We start from the raw sequence: 10,944 nt of genomic DNA, 5'->3' as shown, positions 1-10,944 counted from the left end.
TCGATCGATCCCGCCAGCGCCAAGCTTCCTCTCGCCCACTATGGATCCGCCCACAAGGACCCGGACCTGACAGATGGCACTGACAATCGAGCGTCCCTCACGGGACCCATATTGCCTCGGATGTAAATTAAAGCTCTCCCGGTACAAGTATTGGACGACGCACTGAGCGATGATTCGCTCAAATATTTTACCAACGTCGTCCAGCAGATATATGAGACGGAGGGCGAATAGGACTCTCCGCCGGTCTACCCTCTTTGTGAAGAAAGACCAAATTAACTCTTTTTCACTGTGGAGGGAATCTTTTTGGACTGATGCAACTCGTGAATAGTTGTCTTAGGCGACCACACAGCTTCCGAAAGGCTAAGGCCCACATCCGGCCGTGTATTTTATCGAGACCAGGGACCTTCGGACTGCCCCTAATCCGGCAATACACCTGGACCATTTCGTCAAATGGTTGGTGACCGTCAGCTCCTTAGTCCATCCCTCCGACTGTCATACAATCGTATGTTGGCGGACCGCGTGAGAAACAAAATGTCCACCACACGGTTGAGGAGCTGGAAGTCTAACCTCTCCGTCAACGGAGGCATTCACGGACGCGTTCCCCGCGTTTGTATGGAAGCTCCCACGGATTGATGTCGAGGTCTGACACGAGGTCCGTTCACCATTGGGCCTTGGCTAGGCCGATAGCGATGCGAAGGATTTTGCGCGCATTCGCCAACATTACATCGTTTTCTTTTCGCATTTTAGCTTGCGCAAGGTGACGCCAGGTCCTCACTAAGTCGCCTGTCTAAGAGCGGCGATATTCAGCGACCAGTACGCGAGCCTCGTAGGCATCTTGCGGCTCTGGGACATAAAGGCGTCTGACACTCTCGTCCGTGGATGCCTCCGTTATGATGTTCTGGAGTTTCGTTACCTTCTCGTTCGTCTCAGCTACCTACTCTTAGTCAGGCCCGGCTGGGCCCAGGTGAGGATGGAGCGGACATCCACGTCTAGCTTGCGCAGAGTCCACTTTGGATGCCTGGCGTTTCAATACGCTTTACGCCTCTCGATCTCTAGGCCGGCAGTCGCGAAGATCCTCATGGATATGCCCATGTGATCTGATTGCTTAGCCAGGAGGTGAGGGTTCACCCTCCATTTGGACACCCTATCGGCGGCGCGGGCTCCACAATGAACTCTCCGCGTCCGCCGATGAAGGTGCTCCGTTTCCCTTTGTTCACAAGACAGAGATCGAGAGTCCACTCTTTGGTCACACGACTCTTTCCATTTGTGCGGGGGATCCCCACTCCGTGGAATGAGCGTTGAAGTCCTTCGTGATAAGGATCGAATGGGGAGAACGTCTTCTCACGGCCGCAATTTGAATGTACAGCTTCGCTTCCCAAAAGGAAGCTCCCATAAAGGAAGCTGCAGCCTGAGGTAACATGCCAGGCCATTCAAGGCCCTCCATTCCACCAGAGTGAAAAAATTGCCACTCTCAATGTAAGAAGGCGGGAGGAGGAGGAAAAGCCAAACGTAGGCCTCCAAACAATACCCGTAGATCTTCCACCGTCCTTTATCCTTCGCTCGATGTCGAAAGACCCTATGGAGATCGACAACGATGGCCAGCCTTGAATCACTCTTGTTCATGGCTCGGAGGAGCATATCTTGCGCCGAACGAGAGTGATTCAAATTGCCCTGGAGGAGTCGTGTCGCGTGTGTTACGGCGAGTCGGCCTCCTCTGGGCACATCTCCATTTGGTAGTTCCGTGACGTGGACTCACCAGCCGGCGCGGTCGCTGCTTTCAATTGACTGAAGGTGAAACCTCTTCCTTAGTTTTCTTATGTGCTACCTCCTTCTTCTTGGGCTTAGAGGAATTGCACGGGAGGGGGGGACCGATGCGGGACGACCTCCTCCACCCCTCTTGCCTTTTCTCTTTCTCGCCACGTAGTTGGTCCGGTGGCGGGATGACTTACTCTCAGCCGCGCATGCCGAGCAGTTGACAGGAGTCTTCTCCTCTCGCGCAGTGTGCCCCTGCCAACCGCACTGATAGCAGCAATCCTATCGGTGCTGCTGTAATTGGTCCTTACATGGCCTAGTCCCAAACACTCAAAACATTGCAGAAACCGGGCAGCGAGAAAGGGCCCCTGGCCGATACCTAACCAACCAGGAGCTTACTCGCGTCGGCAACTTTTTTGGCCGTGGTTGCCGGACACTGTATCCAAGCGGAGCCCAGTTCGCTGAGAACCTAGCAATTGGTTCAACCTTGGTGTCTCTCGGTAGACATTCGCCTACACAGAAGCCACTGCGACATTCTCCTGCGTGATTGAATCATCGAGATCTGTCAAATAGAGTTCTGCTTTTTTGATAGGCCTCAAGACCTTTACGCCCTCTCGCTTAACTGAGACTTCGGTTATTTTCTCAGCCAGAATATCGGCACTGATCTGGCCCTTAGGGCCCTTAATTTCTAAAATAAAGGCCTCAGATCACGCGTCTGGCCTGAAGTTCCTCGATATCAAATCCCGCTAGATCTATACGTTCGCGAGCTAGGGTCATCAATTCGACTAAGGCTCCCGGTGGCGCAGTTAACACCACCACCGCCGCCCTGATCGCCGGCCGGATCCGGCGAGCTTTCTCCTTGGACGCGGGGCCGCCCGTCTGCTTGGTGACAGATTTCATATGCGCCTTTTTCCGTCCTGAGAGGAGCTTTTGGTATTCCCGATTCCCTACGAGAAGCCTTGCGCCTTGATCCTCCTCTTCTCCTTCCTTCTGACAACAGTGGAACACAGCTCCTTCGTCCGTTTTGACTCTGACAATGAATATGGCCCTCCTCGCCCATATGGCCCTTCTCGCGATGATCGAAAAGGGAAGGAGCTTCTTCCCGGGAGCTGATGTCTTTTCTTTGCTCGTCCTCGTCGCGGTTTCTATGGCGCGCTATCGATCCCGGTCCTAGCTGTCTCGAGTTTGATCTCGTAACGGTCCAGAATCTTGGCCAGCACCCTCTCGATAGAGTTAGCGCCCTATCGAGAGAGTTCTCCTCGACGCTGACGATCGCGGCGGAAGGGCTCGATCTCCTAGCTCTGCGGTGCGGTTTTTTCGCTGCTTTGAGGGGAAGGGGAGGGGAGGCCAAAATCATCCTCTCCATCACGACGCCAGGCACGTCGTCTAATTTTTTCTCTTTACCGAGGATGGGAGGCCTGTGTACCTCAACCCCATCCACGCTAGGGATGTAGTTCCCAGCAGGCGAGAGGCCCTTTTTTTTCTGCGATCCTATATAAGGAGACTCGGTGTCCTCCCAAGAGAAGCCGTCACACTCCATGAGGAGTAGCTCTTTTTGAGTTTTATAAGCTCAAGTCGAACTTCCTCCTTGTCCTGCAGTCGTTATTGGTGAAGCCAGGTGATCTGCTCCCTTAGGTGGGTAATTTCTCTTTCATAACCCTTTTCGGGATTAGAGGCCCTTTTGCCCAAGACCTCCCATGTAGCTTTGAGCTTCATGACAATGTCCCAAAGGTGACAACACCCACAATCTTATCCTTGATATAGTAGACTAATGAGAGTCAGCAACGATAAACGGTGCAATTATTTAGTGAAGTATGTGGTAGTGACGCAATTATTTAATAAAGTACGAGATCTGTTAAAAAAGTATCGCGAATTTTGAATTTCCGCGGGTTACGTATATTCGATTTTCGATTTTTTGTGGCGTTATGTTGGTACTCATGTCTCTCACTTATGCCGACAAGTTCGGCCATTTTGAATGTTCAGTTAATTTTTGACAGCTGCTTTGCTTGCACGTGTTTTGGCTCGTCTTCGATTTTTGTCTATTCCAAAAAATGGATCAAAGAATCTGTATCAAATTTTGTGTGAAAAACAAAATTAAGTGCGCGGACGCATTCCGAATGTTGACTGTGGCATATGGTGAAGCTACCTTGGACCGAAGCAACGTTTATCGGTGGTACAAAATGTTCTCAGAGGGCCGAGAAGATGTGAACGACGAAGAGCGTGCCGGACGCCCGAGCACGTCAACAACAGACGAAAACATTGATGAAGTGAAGAAAATAGTATTGGCCAATCGTCGAATCACCGTTAGAGAGGTTGCTGAGGACCTAAACATATCGATTGGCTCGTGCCATTCGATTTTTACCAATGATTTGGGCATGAGACGGGTCGCCGCGAAATTCGTACCAAAATTGCTCAATTTCGACCAAAAACAGCATCGCATTAACATTGCTAAGGAGCTGTTGGACTCTGTCCGCGACGACCCAAATTTGCTCCAGAAGGTCATAACTGGTGACGAATCATGGGTTTATGGTTACGACGTAGAAACCAAAGCTCAATCATCCCAATGGAAGCTGCCGCACGAGCCAAGACCGAAAAAAGCGCGCCAAGTTCGGTCGAATGTGAAGGTTTTGCTTACAGTTTTCTTCGATTGCAGGGGCGTGGTGCATCATGAGTTCTTGCCACAGGGTAGAACGGTCAATAAGGAATATTACCTGCAAGTTATGCGCAATTTGCGCGAAGCAATCCGCCAGAAACGCCCGGATTTGTGGAAGAACAAAAATTGGCTTTTGCACCATGATAACGCCCCTGCTCACACATCGTTGCTTGTGCGCGAATTTTTGACCAAAAACAACACACTAATGATGCCGCAGCCACCGTATTCCCCAGATCTGGCCCCCTGTGACTTTTTCTTGTTCCCGAAACTGAAGAGGCCCATGAAAGGACGACGCTACGCTACGATTGAGGAGATAAAGACGGCATCGAAGGAGGAGCTGAACAAGATCACAAAAAATAATTTTTTGAAGTGCTTCGAGGATTGGAAAAAACGTTGGCACAAGTGTATAATATCTGATGGGGATTACTTTGAAGGGGACAAAATAGATATTCATGAATAAATAAATAATTTTTGAAAAAACACAAAATTCGCGATACTTTTTGAACAGACCTCGTATGTGATAGTGACGTATTTCACTTTTAATGGGGAGATATACAAACAAAACTTTGGGATCACCAATGGGATCATTCTTATCTGCTATTATAGTGATTTAGTTGTGTAAGACTTAGAGACTTAGAGAAAGCAATAGAAATGTTAGGCTTTCAATTGCCCTTTTACTTCAGATATGTTGATGATACCATGATGGCTGTCTCGTTGATATGATTGATTTTATTTTGACAACTTTTAATTCTTTTCATCTGAGATTGCAATTCACCTCGGAATTAGGCAATAGTATTAATTTTTTAGATGTAACCATTATTAGCAACAATAATAGTTTAGAGTTAGATTGTATCACAAATCAACATTCTCAGAATGGTATCTGAACTATTTATCTTTACATCCTATTTCTCATAAAAAAGGTGTTATAATGGGTATATTGGACAGAGCTATGTTACTCTCAGATCCAAAATTTTACTATAAAAGTATAAAGTTCATTATTTGTACATAACTGAATAATTACTATCCGGCAGAATTCGTTTTTGACACGATCAATAGTCGTCTAAAATATTGGTTTAACAAAAAATTTTTTAGTACTAATGTCCCAAATGACAATACAATTAGTGTATCTTGGTTTTTGTTACCATATATTGATTATCTCAGAGAAATTTTCATCAATTTGTAAAGACACCAACACAAAATTAGTGTTTTTCAGCGATAACAAATTAAATAGATTTATATAAAAGTACAAAAGGACGCTCTTCCAAAATTTGATAATAAAAATGTGGTCTATAAGATTTGTTATAAAAATTGGGATGCATCTTACGTTTGGACAAACAGGAAGCTTTCCAGCAGAATATCTGAATATCGTAGATATATTAATTGGAACACTGGCACTCATTCTGTAATTACTGAAAATCGTATTAAATTTTCACATAACTTTGATTGGGAGAACGTTTAAATTTTAGACAAGAAAAAATTTTTGGACAAAAGATTTATTTTGGAAATGGCATTCATACACATGCAAAAAATGGCCTTAATTTACATTCAAATACTGAAGGACTGCATCATACCTATGTATGCAGCGATGCTAGAAAATTTCTCCTGACTTATGTAGTAACCTATTTAGATTTATAGTTTATTAATTTAATTGACAAAAAGTTTTATTATATTAGTTGACGAAAATGTAACAATTTTAACAAAATATATTTTATATTGAATTTTTCCTTTTTCTTTTCCTTTTATTATGTAATTCTTTATTTTACAATTTTAATATTTTTTACAATTTTTAATTTCTATACAATATTTTATTGAGGTTCTTACCGGTTTGATTTAATAACAATTTACATGTGTTTTGTTCTTGATAATTCCAAATTTGTCTTAAAATTCATTGTGTGACCTCTTACTTCGAGAATAGTTCATATCTGAGTGACACGTCGTCGTACACGGATGTGTTTAAAAATGTGTATAAATCTTTATATTTGATTTTAATATTTCTATTTTTTAAGTTTAAATATGTTCAACAAAGCTTCATGACATGCTTCATGTTCCGTGATAGTAAGTCATTTAAATTGTTTACGCATCTATCACTCTGATAAGATTTTTTTCTAAAAATGTCAGATAAACAATGCTGCATCTTTGTCATTTTGCGAGTGACTTAAGCATTATGGACATATGAGCTAATTATACATTATTCTTGCTGAGGAGGACTCCAAAGAGAGTCAAAACGTTCAAAATAAAGAAGACATCAATCCAATATCTGATTATTGATTGTTCATTAAATAATTGCGCCGTTTATCGTTGCTGACTCTCATTAACCTACTATATTTATCTTTTTATATTGTTTAAAATTTGAGAGTTCTAATATAATTATTGTTATTGCTCACCCTTGATATTTTTTGATCTTTCGATCGATTTGACAATCACTTCGATCGCCGAAAACGCCTTTCCAGTAACCGCCTTGGAGGGTTTGTGGAAGTACTCCTCTGAGATCTCTACGGCTTCCTCTAACCTCCTAGCGTTCCTCCTAGACACGAACACTTTTGACGGCTACAAAAGCATCTTCTTTCATTTTCTGTTTTATTTCTGTATATTTTGATATAAAATATATTATAAGCTATGTAATTTTTTAGTAACGACAAAATAGAAATGAGAGAAAACATCGGGAATAAGAGAAATGCGAGGCGAGTAATTGGACGAGATAGAGGTGCAAGATAAGAGGTGAAAGAAGAAAGAAATTAGACAGAGGCGAAAGATGAGGGAGGACAGACAAGAAATTGAAGAGATACGAAACCAGATATTGGTGAAAGAGGAGAGACGACAGATGAAAAATGTGAAAGAAGCGAGAAAGAAAAAATGAGGTACAGATGAGAGAAGAAATTTAACTATAGAATTTAATTTTAAAATTATATCATTGTTAAAAATTAATAATTTCAGACACTTTATGTTTTATTTCTGTACATTTCTGTAAATAAAATGTATTGTAAACTATTTATTTTTTAGTAATGACGAAATAGGAATGAGAGTGGCGAGACAAGACATTAGTAAGAAGAAAAAGATTTAAAGCGACTGATGAGACGCGATAGATGCAAAAGCCGAGAGATAAGAGAAGGAAAAAGCTGAATAGAGCTGAAAGACGAAAGAGAAGATTCGAGAAACAGGAAACGAAACAGACGTATATAATTCAAGATACAGGTGAAAAGAGAAACTTTAACTTCGAAATTTAATCTTGAATTTAAATATTGTAGTTGGGGTCAAGCAATGAATAATTTGAGGCATTTTATGTTTTATTTTTGTACATTTTGATGTAAAATGTATTGTAAACTATTCATTTCTTAGTAATGACGTAAAAGAGTTGATATAAGCGAATCAAGAAATTGGAAGTAAAAGAGAGCCGCCAGACGAGATAGAAGCGAGAAATGAGAGAGGGAAAAATTGAGATAAAAGCGAAAGACAAGAGAGGAGAGATAAGAAACTAGAGAATGATATTGGTGAGAAAGCAGTGATGAAAGATGGAAAACGAGAAAGAGGCGAGATAGAGACAAAATGAGGTATAGGTGAGAGAAGTTCTAATTAAAAAATTTAATTTATAATTAAATTGTTATCAGAGAATTAATAATTTGAGACATTTTGTAAATGGTTTATATATTTTTGCATTTTATATAAATAAATAAATATCTTGCAAACTACTTATACTCTCTTTATACTTATTTATACGTCGCTCGGCGGCTCCCAGCATCAATAAAGAGCGAAGAACATTCTAAATAATATATAAGTTTTAATAAATTGCAGTAATAGTATACCAATCTCATTAATCCAGAATAGTATAAATCATGTTAAAACGCAATAGTTTAGGAGATATTAAATTGTTTACGATTTTTTATGCGCGTTATATTATATATCTCCTTCATAAACTCGAGTAGTAAGAATAGTTCAGAAGTAGAATTACTGGGAAAAAATTATAAACCAGCATTTCTCTTCACGAAAATCTTCGAAAGACTATCAGAAAAGAAATACGTATATTTGAGATTCGAGACTTGTAGAAAATATGCGAAAAAAATCGAATAGTGCAAAAAGCACGTTTTTTTGCTTATGAAACGAAAGATATTGATTGTATGGAAAAAGATTTGGTAAATAAAAAATGTAGATATTTGAAATATCTATAAAATGTGGAACATTAAAATCGATCTATTAATTAAGTAGAAAAAAATTAAAAAACACCAAAAAAGATCTTTTTTTTTCACTCGCTCTCTGTTCATTGAGATTTAAAAACACAAAGCGTCTTTGAAATTCTTGTAAAATGTAGCCCTCGTAAAGTCAAACAAATCTAACCCTGAACGAGCCTGAAATATTCATTAGTTTTTGCAAAAAAACCATTTGTTTACTAAAAACCTGTCTGCGGTAAACTTAATTTCTTCATCTTTGAGCAGTCGTACAGCAATTTACAGGGGTGATTTTTCTTCTTCTAGAGTTGCACTATCACGTATATTTAATAACAAAACAATTCTTTGCGGTTAATCAATTATAAAATAACTTCGAAAAGTGGTTATCTTTTTTTTATATAAAAAATGGAATAATTCTGTTAATATGGATCATATTAAATAACCGTATTCAACATTTTTAGCTGACATTTTTTTACGAACTTAAAAAAATGGTTACCCTTCGATTAGGAGCCGAGATAACAATTTTTTTTTCAAAAAATTACTGTAGTTCTAATTTTTAAGATTAAGAATTCTATCTAGCACCAAGGAAGAATTAAATTTGCTGTTAAAAAATTCTTGAAATTTTTGCTACCGAAAAAGTTTGTTTAAAAGTTTGTTTTGAAAGTTGAGGGACACGAGGGTGGCAGCGCGCCGAGTGGAATGAAGAAGATCGGGCGACTTGCGTGTATCTGATTTCGTGCGTTAAATTTGCTAAATTTACATTTTGTCAGCAATAAATTGACGTAGAAACAGGATTTTTTTTAATTTGGGGTAGCTCAACGAGATATAAACAAATAGCTTAGCCAAATGTTTGGCAAAGTAATTGTAACCACGAAATTTTTAATTTTGCTTTTTTTAAATTTTTATTTTTTTGTTTATTACTAAAAAATCATGTTTAGATATGGAGTGCATGTCTCATTAACAAATTTAAGTTACATGAGCTATGTTTCTTTATATATAATATGCTGTAAAAAGTTCAACTGGACAATTGTACGAAATTATCAGTATAAAATTTTTTTTATGAATTTAATTGCAGATGCAAATTTGACATATGTAAACAAATAATTAATAAGTAATTTATCAAATGTTAGCGATTGCAATTCACACTCACGTGACGCAATTTCATCGCGCGTTCGCAGCCAATATTCTCTCTTACAATCAGCTTGCGTGTGACTTCAAAAGAAACGCGACAGAAAGGTGTCTTCACGCGGCCACTCTTAAGGGCAACGCAAAATTTCAAAACCGATAGTTGGGCGCCAGGCACGAGTGAGCGTGTTACTCTTTATCGAAATTATTCGGGATATTTTCCTTGCGATTCCACCGAGCTGCGAACGTACACGTAACTCGTAACTCAGCCTCGGGAATGGCAGAGGGGGCGGTTCGTGATCGAGGATAGAGGATCGTTTGGAAAAGCGAATGGGCGACGGCAATGAACCACACAATAATTAGTAATAATAAAAGTAACAAATATATTTGATTAATCTCCGACTTTTGTTCATACTTGTTGACAAGATCCCGGCGACAGTATTCAATCGAAATCGCGTTATTTTGATAGTTGAGATAGAAGACGGTTACGGTATTATTACAAACACGGCGCGACCTCGTGCTCGTCCATAGGGCTTCGAACCGTTTTATAGAAAGTCGGAAAAAGATAGAGAAAGGAGACGCAGACACCACGATACAAAGTTCCGATACAACAATGCAACTCGATACGCGACAAGACTTAACGACAATGACTAGGCTGTGGTTTAAGCGAACGCGGAAAATAACTCTCCCGAAAATCTTATAACGCGCGCGCGCGAGTCGTCGCCGGAAGCGACACGCTTAGACGCAAATATCGCAAAAAACCTAATGCACGACACTTCCGCGTGTGTCTCACATACCAAATCCAACAATGATAATTGCACACGTCTCCCGGAAATTAACGACCTTACACTTTCGTGGCGCTCGTCTCACCCCGTTGACTCTCTGCTCGGCACTCGGCTCGCGATATCAGACCCTGGTTGTCCTGCGTCCCTCAATAATGTTCCTCGCTCGCTCGCCACAGCACAAGTGCCGGGCGCTGATTTTCCCGAGGGTACGCAATGATCGCTATTTCCACAAATGGGCCTTATCGCGTCTAATTAGCGCGTGGCCCTGCGGCTCCGCGAATCGTGAAAGCCGTGTCACTCACGTATTCTGGTGTGCGGAATTCGACTGGATCGCAGGGTTTTCTTCGGCCGCTTAGGAGACTCCCGGATCTTCGTCTTACGGGGGACTCGCATCTCGGTGTCGGCATCCCTGTAGTCGATGCCTCCGCTTTCGACCTTGGTTCCGATTCCTCAAGTGAGGTCTCCGCAG

At 41.2% G+C, this 10,944-nt stretch overlaps 1 long non-coding RNA gene across 1 annotated transcript in view; it reads right to left on the bottom strand.

Annotated features, from left to right (window-relative positions):
• The window catches only part of LOC108751568, a 14,987-nt gene extending 7,504 nt beyond the window's left edge, over positions 1-7,483 (bottom strand). The window contains exon 1 of the long non-coding RNA XR_001939501.1: positions 7,413-7,483. This is a non-coding gene — a long non-coding RNA (uncharacterized LOC108751568). The remainder of the gene's footprint in view (positions 1-7,412) is intronic.
• Positions 7,484-10,944: the final 3,461 nt, after the last annotated feature.

The sequence above is a fragment of the Trachymyrmex septentrionalis genome, unplaced genomic scaffold (assembly GCF_001594115.1).
Source record: "Trachymyrmex septentrionalis isolate Tsep2-gDNA-1 unplaced genomic scaffold, Tsep1.0 scaffold5, whole genome shotgun sequence".
In the NCBI taxonomy this organism is placed as follows: Eukaryota; Metazoa; Arthropoda; class Insecta; order Hymenoptera; family Formicidae; genus Trachymyrmex; species Trachymyrmex septentrionalis.
Note: the sequence above shows the minus strand (reverse complement) of the source record. Positions and strands in the feature narration are given on the sequence as shown.